Consider the following 13,052-nt stretch of genomic DNA (forward strand, 5'->3'; position numbering starts at 1 on the left):
CTCAAACTGCGTATTAACATTAATTTTCATCATTACTGAGAAAAAATCCAGTTATGATTTTGGTGCACGAACAGTTATCGAACATAACCTCGAACAGCCGAATTTTTATCAAATTGTTCGTGTTCGCCGAACGGCTCGAACACCGCCCAAAACAGCTCGAATTTGAGATTGGCGAACAGTTCGAGTAGAACAACGCTCATCTCTAGTTATCACACCCGTCGTCCTCAAAGCCAACCTCTTCCTGCCCTGACCGAAAAGTCAAGTTGTCGCTCCAATCAGGTATTTGAGTCTCATCATCGTCTTCATCATTGTCTCCACCAACAGGAGTTACAGTTTGGGAACGAGGGTCTACATTATGCTCAGAACCTTCTTCATCTGGTCCTGGATCCGACTTATAAAGATTCTGGGCATCAGTGCAGATCATTTCCTCGTCTGGATTAACAGAAGCTCTGGAGCAGACCTCCGTTTCCCAGGCTATAGTATGAGTAAACAGCTGTGCAGACTCAACCATCTGTGTTACCCCATACTCAGACGGGCAGCTGGAGACTTGGGAGCTGTGAGGAAGCAAGTGCGATTGGGGTGACACCTCTGAGGACTGGAGTATTTGTGATGTAGGAAGTTGAGGTGGAGGAGAGATCACTTGAAGGAGAACTTGATATCCGCTGAAGCACCTGCTGTTTTTGTGCCTCATCTGGAATTTGTAGCGATGGGCGTGTCCGTAACAAAGGGATCGTATCACATTGTCCACGAAAAGAAGTCGTCATGTTAGTTTGGCTGGAAGATGGTCTTTCTTCTGCAGATGTTACTCCCCCCCACCGCGGGGGGCTCGACCCACCAGCGGACAGGCACCAGTATTAGGAGAGGGGGGCTGGCCGTCAGGGTCCACCGCGGCTCTGGCACAAACCCGGCGACACGGAGGTGGCACGGGCAGGAACGGACTGGCCGTGTCGGCTTCTCACTTTTTGGATTTTAGAAGGGCATGACATGCCTATATCTGTGTCTCCCCCTCCTTTTACTCCTCCACCTCTTTTATTTTCGCATGACTATATGTACTTGTCACTTTTCCATGTGTTAGTTATGTCTTCTGAGCAGTTTGTCAGCTTTTGGACACCTTTGAAGGTGTTTTCTATGTGTTTCTATGTGTTTTTGTTTGCCTGCCATTGGTTTTAACGGTGTTCGAAGGTGTTCGACGAACAGTTCGACGAACAGTTCGGCGAACACACGGGTGTTCGACGAACCTAACTCGAACACTACGGGGGTGGCTCAACACTAGATAGGAGATGCAAATTTAGAGAAAATATTCTACTGATTGTTAATGTTGAAAGTGAAAACATTTGTCCCAAAATGTGGTGAAACTTTGATGTCAGTATCACATGCGCATTTCAGACTTGTTAAACTATGTTCATCTGCTCTTTTAGCTTTTGTTTATTAAGTATATTTATAGTCTATTGATGCCTGAGGTAAAAAAATCTGAAATTAGACTTACTGGTAATTCGGTTTCTAGGAATCTTCCACGACAGCACCTTAGGAGGTTCACTCTCTGCCCTAATAGGGACACAAGAACACATAGAGATGAAATAGTCCCTCCCATTTTCCTATCCACAGTATTTTTCTGATGCCAAAGCAACGACTAACATATGCACAAAGAAACTATTTGATGTTCCCAGAAGTCTTTTTGAAAGCACAAATTCAGGGCATTTAAGATTTGCCTCATGGACCCCCAGGAATACTGCCAAAGTGCCAACGTTGAGAATTGGTTTTGCTAAGCCCCATCACTTTTAGTTTTCAATTTGAGATTGCCACCAATAGAGCGGACCCCCAACTAATCAGTAACAGGAGTGAAGCTGTACAATTTCTTGAAAGAAAATACTAATGTCAGAAGTGGGATTCGAACCCACACCTCGAGGAGAGACTGCGACCTGAACGCAGTGCTTTAGACCGCTCGGCCATACTGACTTCTTTTGGCTTTTGTAATTTAACTATTTCTAAGCTAAGCAGTAGAAAGATGAGCATTACTTGTGATGAAAGGAAATATACCATGATTTCTTTTATTTTAATATTGATTTGTAACCTATTAGTTACAGCCAATTTTGAGCTTTATGACCAAGCACCGTTTTTTAAATCTGACATGTATCAATTTATGTGACAATAACACTGGAATGCTTAACATATCCCCGTGATTCTGATAGTGTTATTTTGTAACACATTGTACTTTATATTAATTTTAAATTTAGATCAATATATATTTAGTTTTTCTTGTGAAAATATCTAAAGTTGCACAATTTCATTGAAATGCAGTGATGCCCCATATGTCTTCAGAAACTACTGTTTGGTCATACAGCAGGGCTTTGAAAGTAAGAGCGCTATTTGGGTTTTGGGAATGCAGATTTTGCAAGAATATTTTGAGGGTGACATTTGCGGAGTTCCAAAAGTATCAAAACAGCAGAAACCCCTCCAAAGTGATCCCATTTTATAAATTACTCCTCACAATGAATTCATCAACACCAGCAATTACTATTATTGTCCAACAGGTGTTTTCACTCTGCAACATCCAGAATTGCAAATAAGCCAGTTTATTGCCCAGCTTGCGCTTATGGAGACAAGCACCCCATACATTTTAAGTGGGCTCTCCTCGCTAGAGAAATGCCAAATCTGTGGATTCTATGTCTTACCATTAACGTGGAAACCCCTATTTTTAGAATGAAAGATGACGGTCCTGAGTTGTGGCTTGTGTTTTTTGCCTTCCTGGCTTTTTCCCCAAACAACTTTGTTCCTGGCATATTTTTGAAGCATATTTGTCTCAGTAATGCCACAGCGATTCATAGTCAAACATAAATGGCTGAAATCATTCAGCTAGTGTCTGATACATGCTGCCTGTATTAGCTATCAGGTTTCCTTTAAATCCTCATACAGCAAAGTCAAACTAAAATAAAACAAAGTGATGACGTCCAGAATGAAGGAAAAATTACAAAAAATATTATTTTCCTCAAAATTTAAAAGTGCTCAGTTCTCAAGTTTCTATCATTTTATTTCCTGTAGATAGTTATAATGATTAGGATTTTTACATTCTCTGTAAACAGCCAGTCCATATGCTTTGTTTATTTTCTGCTTAAAATTTAATGGGTGAAGAAAAAAACTTTTGCCGAAACCCGGGACTTTTAGATCTTCAGTCTAACGCTCTCCCAACTGAGCTATTTCGGCAGGACACATTTAGATTCAGGAATGTTCAACACACTGTAGATGTCACAACTGGATGTATTTATTTTTACTTTGACTTGTTTTTGCAAGATTATCTATATTTGAAAGTCCCGCTATTTTGCGTACATATTTAAGAACTTACATTAATTCTTTGTGAATGAATAGAAAAAACAGCAATTCTGCATTTTTTTTACATTTTGAAATTTACTCAATTCACCAGGGTAATTCTGACTGTGTCTCTGTAGGACAGGTGATGATTGAGCATAAAACACAATTTGTAAGCATAATGTTGCATCAAGCTTTATTTTTTTCTTAGGTGCAAACAATTGGAGTGAAGATAGGAGATGCAAATTTAGAGAAAATATTCTACTGATTGTTAATGTTGAAAGTGAAAACATTTGTCTCAAAATGTGGTGAAACTTTGATGTCAGTATCACATGCACATTTCAGACTTGTTAAACTATGTTCATCTGCTCTTTTAGCTTTTGTTTATTAAGTATATATATAGTCTATTGATGCCTTGAGGTAAAAAAATCTGAAATTAGACTTACTGGTAATTTGGTTTTTAGGAATCTTCCACGACAGCACCTTAGGAGGTTCACTCTCTGCCCTAATAGGGACAGAGAACACATAGAGATGAAATAGTCCCTCCCATTTTCCTATCCACAGTATTTTTCCGATGCCAAAGCAACAACTAACATATGCACAAAGAAACTATTTGATGTTCCCAGAAGTCTTTTGTGAAAGCACAAATTCAGGACATTTAAGATTTGCCTCAAGGACCCCAAGGAATACTGCCAAAGTGCCAACGTTGAGAATTGGTTTTGCTAAGCCCCATCACTTTAAGTTATCGATTTGAGATTGCCACCAATAGAGCGGACCACCAACTAATCAGTAACAGGAGTGAAGCTGTACAATTTCTTGAAAGAAAATTCTAATGTCAGAAGTGGGATTCGAACCCACGCCTCCAGGAGAGACTGCAACCTGAACACAGTGCCTTAGACCGCTCGGCCATCCTGCCTTCTTCTGGCTTTTGTAATTTAACTCTTTCTAAGCTAAGCAGTAGAAAGATGAGCATTACTTGTCATGAAAGGAAATATGCCATGATTTCTTTTATTTTAATATTGATTTGTAACCTATTAGTTACAGCCAATTTTGAGCTTCATGACCAAGCACCGTTTTTTAAATCTGACATGTATCAATTTATGTGGCAATAACACTGGAATGCTTAACATATCCCCGTGATTCTGATAGTGTTATTTTGTAACACATTGTACTTTATATTAATGGTAAATTTAGGTCAATATATATTTAGTTTTTCTTGTGAAAATATCTAAAGTTGCACAATTTCATTGAAATGCGGTGATGACGCATATGTCTTCAGAAACTACTGTTTGGTCACACAGCAGGGCTTTGAAAGTAAGAGCGCTATTTGGGTTTTGGGAATGCAGATTTTGCAAGAATATTTTGAGGGTAACATTTGCGGAGTTCCAAAAGTACCAAATATCTAAAGTTGCACAATTTCATTGAAATGCGGTGATGCCGCATATGTCTTCAGAAACTACTGTTCGGTCACACAGCAGGGCTTTGAAAGTAAGAGCGCTATTTGGGTTTTGGGAATGCAGATTTTGCAAGAATATTTTGAGGGTGACATTTGCGGAGTTCCAAAAGTACCAAAACAGCAGAAACCCCTCCAAAGTGATCCCATTTTATAAATTACTCCTCACAATGAATTCATCAACGACAGCAATTACTATTATTGTCCAACAGGTGTTTTCACTCTGCAACATCCAGAATTGCAAATAAGCCAGTTTAGTGCCCAGCTTGCGCTTATGGAGACAAGCACCCCATACATTTTAAGTGGGCTCTCCTCGCTAGAGAAATGCCAAATCTGTGGATTCTATGTCTTACCATTAACGTGGAAACCCCTATTTTTAGAATGAAACATGACGGTCCTGAGTTGGGGCTTGTGTTTTTTGCCTTCCTGGCTTTTTCCCCAAACAGCTTTGTTCCTGGCATATTTTTGAAGCATATTTGTCTCAGTAATGCCACAGCGATTCATAGTCAAACATAAATGGCTGAAATCATTCAGCTAGTGTCTGATACATGCTGCCCGTTTTAGCTATCAGGTTTCCTTTAAATCCTCATACAGCTAAGTCAAACTAAAATAAAACAAAGTGATGACGTCCAGAATGAAGGAAAAATTACAAAAAATATTATTTTCCTCAAAAGTTAAAAGTGTTCAGTTCTCAAGTTTCTATCATTTTATTTCCTGTAGATAGTTATAATGATTATGATTTTTACATCCTCTGTAAACAGTCAGTCCATATGCTTTGTTTATTTTCTGCTTAAAATTTAATGGGTGAAGAAAAAAACTTCAGCCGAAACCTGGGATTGAACCAGGGACCTTTAGATCTTCAGTCTAACGCTCTCCCAACTGAGCTATTTCGGCAGGACACTCTTAAATTCAGGAATGTTCAACACACTGTAGATGTCACAACTGCATGTATTTATTTTTACTTTGATCTGTTTTTGCAAGATTATCTATATTTGAAAGTCCCGCTATTTTGCGTACATATTTAAGAACTTACATTAATTCTTTGTGAATGAATAGAAAAAACAGCAATTCTGCATTTTTTTTACATTTTCAAATTTACTCAATTCACCAGGGTAATTCTGACTGTGTCTCTGTAGGACAGGTGATGATTGAGCATAAAACACAATTTGTAAGCATAATGTTGCATCAAGCTTTATTTTTTTCTTAGGTGCAAACAATTGGAGTGAAGATAGGAGATGCAAATTTAGAGAAAATATTCTACTGATTGTTAATGTTGAAAGTGAAAACATTTGTCCCAAAATGTGGTGAAACTTTGATGTCAGTATCACATGCGCATTTCAGACTTGTTAAACTATGTTCATCTGCTCTTTTAGCTTTTGTTTATTAAGTATATATATAGTCTATTGATGCCTTGAGGTAAAAAAATCTGAAATTAGACTTACTGGTAATTTGGTTTTTAGGAATCTTCCACGACAGCACCTTAGGAGGTTCACTCTCTGCCCTAATAGGGACAGAGAACACATAGAGATGAAATAGTCCCTCCCATTTTCCTATCCACAGTATTTTTCCGATGCCAAAGCAACAACTAACATATGCACAAAGAAACTATTTGATGTTCCCAGAAGTCTTTTGTGAAAGCACAAATTCAGGACATTTAAGATTTGCCTCAAGGACCCCAAGGAATACTGCCAAAGTGCCAACGTTGAGAATTAGTGTTGCTAAGCCCCATCACTTTAAGTTATCGATTTGAGATTGCCACCAATAGAGCGGACCCCCAACTGATCAGTAACAGGAGTGAAGCTGTACAATTTCTTGAAAGAAAATTCTAATGTCAGAAATGGGATTTGAACCCACACCTCCAGGAGAGACTGCAACCTGGACGCAGCGCCTTAGACCGCTCGGCCATCCTGACTTCTTCTGGCTTTTGTAATTTAACTCTTTCTAAGCTAAGCAGTAGAAAGATGAGCATTACTTGTGATGAAAGGAAATATGCCATGATTTCTTTTATTTTAATATTGATTTGTAACCTATTAGTTACAGACAATTTTGAGCTTCATGACCAAGCACCGTTTTTTAAATCTGACATGTATCAATTTATGTGGCAATAACACTGGAATGCTTAACATATCCCCGTAATTCTGATAGTGTTATTTTGTAACACATTGTACTTTATATTAATGTTAAATTTAGGTCAATATATATTTAGTTTTTCTTGTGAAAATAACTAAAGTTGCACAATTTCATTGAAATGCGGTGATGCCCCATATGTCTTCAGAAACTACTGTTTGGTCACACAGCAGGGCTTTGAAAGTAAGAGCGCTATTTGGGTTTTGGGAATGCAGATTTTGCAAGAATATTTTGAGGGTGACATTTGCGGAGTTCCAAAAGTACCAAAACAGCAGAAACCCCTCCAAAGTGATCCCATTTTATAAATTACTCCTCACAATGAATTCATCAACGCCAGCAATTACTATTATTGTCCAACAGGTGTTTTCACTCTGCAACATCCAGAATTGCAAATAAGCCAGTTTAGTGCCCAGCTTGCGCTTATGGAGACAAGCACCCCATATATTTTAAGTGGGCTCTCCTCGCTAGAGAAATACCAAATCTGTGGATTCTTTGTCTTACCATTAACGTGGAAACCCCTATTTTTAGAATGAAAGATGACGGTCCTGAGTTGGGGCTTGTGTTTTTTGCCTTCCTGGCTTTTTCCCCAAACAGCTTTGTTCCTGGCATATTTTTGAAGCATATTTGTCTCAGTAATGCCACAGCGATTCATAGTCAAACATAAATGGCTGAAATCATTCAACTAGTTTCTGATACATGCTGCCCGTATTAGCTATCAGGTTTCCTTTAAATCCTCATACAGCTAAGTCAAACTAAAATAAAACAAAGTGTTGACGTCCAGAATGAAGGAAAAATTACAAAAAATATTATTTTCCTCAAAAGTTAAAAGTGTTCAGTTCTCAAGTTTCTATCATTTTATTTCCTGTAGATAGTTATAATGATTAGGATTTTTACATTCTCTGTAAACAGTCAGTCCATATGCTTTGTTTATTTTCTGCTTAAAATTTAATGGGTGAAGAACAAAACTTATGCCAAAACCCGGGATTGAACCAGGGACCTTTAGATCTTCAGTCTAACACTCTCCCAACTGAGCTATTTCGGCAGGACACACTTAGATTCAGGAATGTTCAACACACTGTAGATGTGGCAACTGGATGTATTTATTTTTACTTTGACTTGTTTTTGCAAGATTATCTGTATTTGAAAGTCCCGCTATTTTGCGTACATATTTAATAACTTACATTAACTCTTTGTGAATGAATAGAAAAAAACAGCAATTCTGCATTTTTTTTACATTTTCAAATTTACTCAATTCACCAGGGTGATTCTGACTGTGTCTCTGTAGGACAGGTGATGAATGAGCATAAAACACAATTTGTAAGCATAATGTTGCATCAAGCTTTATTTTTTTCTTAGGTGCAAACAATTGAAGTGAAGATAGGAGATGCAAATTTAGAGAAAATATTCTACTGATTGTTAATGTTGAAAGTGAAAACATTTGTCCCAAAATGTGGTGAAACTTTGATGTCAGTTTCACATGCGCATTTCAGACTTGTTAAACTATGTTCATCTGCTATTTTAGCTTTTGTTTATTAAGTATATTTATAGTCTATTTATTCCTGAGGTAGAAAAATCTGAAATTAGACTTACAGGTAATTAAGTTTCTAGGAATCTTCCACGACAGCACCTTAGGAGGTTCACTCTCCGCCGTAATAGGGACAGAGAACACATAGAGATGAAATAGTCCCTCCCATTTTAATATCCACGGTATTTTTCTTTTGTGAAAGCACAAATTCAGGACATTTAACATTTGCCTCAAGGACCCCCAGGAATACTGCCAAAGTACCAACGTTGAGAATTGGTTTTGCTAAGCCCCGTCACTTTTAGTTTTCGGTTTGAGATTGCCACCAATAAAGCAGACCCCCAAATAATCAGTAACAGGAGTGAAGCTGTACAATTTCTTGAAAGAAAATGCTAATGTCAGAAGTGTTATTCGATCCCAAGCCTCCAGTAGAGACTGTGACCTGAACGCAGCGCTTTAGACTGCTCAGCAACCTGACTTCTTCTGGCATTTTGTGATTTAACTCTTTCTAAGCTAAGCAGTAGAAAGATGAGCATTACTTGTGATGAAAGGAAATATACCATGATTTCTTTTATTTTAATATTGATTCGTAACCTATTAGTTACAGCTAGTGTTGATCGAGCACTAAAATGTTCGGGTGCTCGAACCTTGGGCTGAGCTCGCCGTGATACTCGGGTGCTCGTCCCTAGCAACGAGCCCAATGTTAGTCTAAGGGAGACCCGAGCATTTTTGGCGTCACACCCCCGGCAGTCTTTTAAAAGCCTAACAAGTGCCCAAAACAATAGCGACAGTGCTCAAATGACATGGGGACAGCATGGGGATCGCCCCAGGAAGCATTTCTGATGCCCAGGTCACTGCTCTCAACAACGTGGTCAGAGGTAGTAAGCCACTTTTAAGGGCTCACAATAAAACGTTCAAAAACGAAACTGAAACTGCTTTCCTGTGAAATATGTTAAGGAACTTCCTTTCCAGGGTAAAAACTTGTGTATAAGGTAAAATAAATAACCCCCCCCAAAAAAATACTCCTCCACACCTTGGGCTATGTTCACAAGTATCATTTTTTATGCGTTTTTGCACTTTTGTATTGCTTTCAACCGTGACAAATGCATTCACCGGGAAATGTAATTTTAACATTTTACAACCTTATCTGGCCATGTGCTGTGTGACACATGCATACAGTGCTGAAAAGACATGGGAACAGCATGGGGAAGACCCCTGTAAGCATCTCTTACACCCAGGTCACAGCCTAAAAGTGTGCCCATCAGAAGTCATCCTTGCCGCATCAGAAGATGCAGACTTGCAACTATCCCCGGGTGTCCACACTCGGTCCCCAGCCGCCCTGCAGCCGGTTGTACACACACGATCCCCAGCCGCCTGGGGGCAGCCGGGTGTCCATAAACGGTCCCCAGCCACCCTTATTTCTCCTTGGAACATCCCCCCACACACTTTTCTTAGCCCGGCCTGCTTTAGGGCAGCATTGGACAAGCCCACCAGAGAACCAGACTACTCCGGTGGGCCCTGGCTTCTCCATCAGGGGAGTTGAGAGTGCCAAGGTGAGGACCATGATGATGATGATACAAGTTAGCATCTGCTTTGTTTTCTTGGAATGCAAGCGCATGTATGTAGTAGCGGCTAGGCCTGAGGTGGTCAGCGTTTTGGTGCATATCCTACCTCCTCTGAGGATTGCTGGATGTTTTCCTGCTACTATTCCAGTTCTATGACTCCCTTTAAAACAAAGCTTCAGGTGATAAATGATGGATGAGGTAGTGGCAAAGGAGAAAGATGAGGAGAAACAGGGACCATTCATATCAATATCAGGCCAGTCAACCACATATGTCTTGTAGGATATGTTTCAGTAACAAAAGGAGCAGTTCGTCTGCACAGTTATAGTTCATACAGTGAGTGCAATGCCTACCAAAAATTTTGAGGCACTCTAATGCCCCTTGGAAATGACATGGAGGTCAGAGGGCCCTAACTAAACCATTTTTTCCATTTATAGCAACTGGATGTCCTGTACACTGTTGGCCTAAGCAGTGAATGGAATGCTTTCCAAAAATTATGAGGAACTGCAATGCCCCATGAAACAGACGTGGATTAGTGTTTACTAAAAACCTTCTACCCATTATTGGGGAGTGGGTCTCCCTTAGTTTTCGCCTTTGCATTGAAAAGCAAAAACTGACTAAAATTAGGAGGAAATGCAATGCCCGTTGGAAGAGTCGTGGACGTTAGAGGTAATTAAAAACAACATTTCAATGGCCCTTGGAAGAGCTGTGGAGTTCAGAGTGGCTTAATAAGATGATTTTAATGCCCCTTTGAAGAGACGTGGAGGTCACAGTAGCTTAACAAGACGGTTTTAATGCCCCTCGGAAAAGACGTGGAGGTCCTAGTATCTTAACAAGATGGTTTCAATGCCCCTTGGAAGAGACGTGGAGGTCACAGAAGCTTAACAAGACGGTTTTAATGCCCCTCGGAAAAGTGGTGGAGGTCGCAGTAGCTTAACAAGAGGGTTTTAATGCCGCTCGGAAAAGACGTGGAGGTCCCAGTAGCTTAACAAGATGGTTTGAATGCCCCTTGGAATAGACGTGGAGGTCACAGTAGCTTAACAAGACACTTATAATGCCCCTTACAAGAGCCATACAGTACAGCATCTTAAAAATATTATTCCCATTATTGGGGAATGGGTCTCCCATAGTCTTTGCTCATGCCTTCCAAGCAAAAGCTTCCAAAAATTAGGACGGAGCAATTTGAAATGCCCCTTACAAGAGCCATGCAGTAGAGCATATTACAAACATAAGTCCCATTATTGGGGAGTGGGTCTCCCATAGTATTTGCTTATGCCTTCCAAGCAAAAGCTTCCAAAAATTAAGATGGAGCAACTTGCAATGCCCCTTACAAGAGCTATGCAGTACAGCATATTACAAACATTATTCCCATTATTGGGGAGCGGGTCTCCCATAGTATTTCCTTATGCCTTCCAAGCAAAAGCTAACAATAATTAGGACGGAGCAACTTGCAATGCACCTTACAAGAGCCATGTAGTACAGCATATTACAAACATTATTCCCATTATTGGGGAGTGTGTCTCCCATAGTTTTTGCTTATGCCTTCCAAGCAAAAGCTTCCAAAAATTAGGATGGAGTAACTTGCAATGTCCCTTACAAGAGCCATGCAGTACAGCATATTACAAACATAAGTCCCATTATTTGGGAGTGGGTCTCCCATAGTATTTGCTTATGCCTTCCAAGCAAAAGATTCCAAAAATTAAGACGGAGCAACTTGCAATGCCCCTTACAAAAGCCATGCAGTACAGCATATTACAAACATAAGTCCCATTATTCTGGAGTGGGTCTCCCATAGTATTTGCTTATGCCTTCCAAGCAAAAGCTTCAAAAAATTAAGACGGAGCAACTTGCAATGCCCCTTACAAGAGCCATGCAGTACAGCATATTAAAAACATAAGTCCCATTATTGGGGAGTGGGTCTCCCATAGTATTTGCTTATGCCTTCTAAGCAAAAGCTTCAAAAAATTAGGAGGAAATGCAATGCCCGTTCGAAGACTCGTGGAGGTCCCAGTAGCTTAACAAGATGGTTTTAATGCCCATTACAAAAGACGTGGAGGTCAGAGTGGTATAACAAGACGCTTTTAATGCCCCTCAGAAGAGACGTGGAGGTCAGAGTGGTATAACAATACCCTTTTAATGCCCCTCAGAAGAGACGTGGGGGTCAGAGTGGTATATCAAGACGCTTTTAATGCCCCTTACAAGAGACGTGGAGGTCAGAGTGGTATAACAAGACACTTTTAATGCCCATTAGAAGAGACGTGGAGGTCAGAGTGGTATAACATGAAGCTTTTAATGCCCCTTACAAGAGACGTGGAGGTCAGAGTGGTATAACAAGACGCTTTTAATGCCCTTTACAAGAGACGTGGAGGTCAGAGTGGTATAACAAGACGCTTTTAATGCCCCTTACAAGAGACATGGAGGTCAGAGTGGTATAACAAGATGGTTTTAATGCCCCTCAGAAGAGACGTGGAGGTCAGAGTGGTATAACAAGATGCTCTTAATGCCCCTCAGAAGAGACGTGGAGGTCAGAGTGGTATAACAAGACGGTTTTAATGCCCCTCAGAAGAGACGTGGGGGTCAGAGTGGTATAACAAGACGGTTTTAATGCTGCTTACAAGAGACGTGGAGGCCAGAGTGGTATAACAAGATGCTTTTAATGCCCCTTACAAGAGACGTGGAGGTCAGAGTGGTATAGCAAGACGCTTTTAATGCCCCTTACAAGAGATGTGGAGGTCAGAGTGGTATAACAAGATACTTTTAATGCCCCTTACAACAGACGTGGAGTTCAGAGTGGTATAACAAGATGCTTTTAATGCCCCTTACAAGAGACGTGGAGGTCAGAGTGGTATAACAAGATGCTTTTAATGCCCATTAAAAGAGACGTGGAGGTCAGAGTAGTATAACAAGATGCTTTTAATGCCCCTCAGAAGAGACGTGGAGGTCAGAGTGGTATAACAAGACGGTTTTAATGCCCCTCAGAAGAGACGTGGAGGTCAGAGTGGTTTAACAAGACGCTTTTAATGCCCTTTACAAGAGATGTGGAGGTCAGAGTGGTATAACAAGACGGTTTTAATTAGAGATGAGC

The 13,052-nt window shown here is 40.1% G+C and overlaps 5 non-coding genes across 5 annotated transcripts; all 5 read right to left on the reverse strand.

Moving 5' to 3' along the window:
* Positions 1-1,873: 1,873 nt before the first annotated feature.
* On the reverse strand, positions 1,874-1,956 carry TRNAL-CAG (transfer RNA leucine (anticodon CAG)). Its single transcript has one exon. It is a non-coding gene; the product is annotated as a tRNA-Leu (tRNA).
* Positions 1,957-4,136: 2,180 nt separating this feature from the next.
* TRNAL-CAG (transfer RNA leucine (anticodon CAG)) lies at positions 4,137-4,219 on the reverse strand. Its single transcript has one exon. It is a non-coding gene; the product is annotated as a tRNA-Leu (tRNA).
* Positions 4,220-5,577: 1,358 nt separating this feature from the next.
* On the reverse strand, positions 5,578-5,650 carry TRNAF-GAA (transfer RNA phenylalanine (anticodon GAA)). Its single transcript has one exon. It is a non-coding gene; the product is annotated as a tRNA-Phe (tRNA).
* Positions 5,651-6,585: 935 nt separating this feature from the next.
* Positions 6,586-6,668, reverse strand: TRNAL-CAG (transfer RNA leucine (anticodon CAG)). Its single transcript has one exon. It is a non-coding gene; the product is annotated as a tRNA-Leu (tRNA).
* A 1,184-nt stretch (positions 6,669-7,852) lies between these two features.
* On the reverse strand, positions 7,853-7,925 carry TRNAF-GAA (transfer RNA phenylalanine (anticodon GAA)). The gene has a single exon. It is a non-coding gene; the product is annotated as a tRNA-Phe (tRNA).
* Positions 7,926-13,052: the final 5,127 nt, after the last annotated feature.

The sequence above is a fragment of the Phyllobates terribilis genome, unplaced genomic scaffold (assembly GCF_046119375.1).
Source record: "Phyllobates terribilis strain yellow unplaced genomic scaffold, ASM4611937v1 Scaffold_12__6_contigs__length_324123572, whole genome shotgun sequence".
NCBI classification, from domain to species: Eukaryota; Metazoa; Chordata; class Amphibia; order Anura; family Dendrobatidae; genus Phyllobates; species Phyllobates terribilis.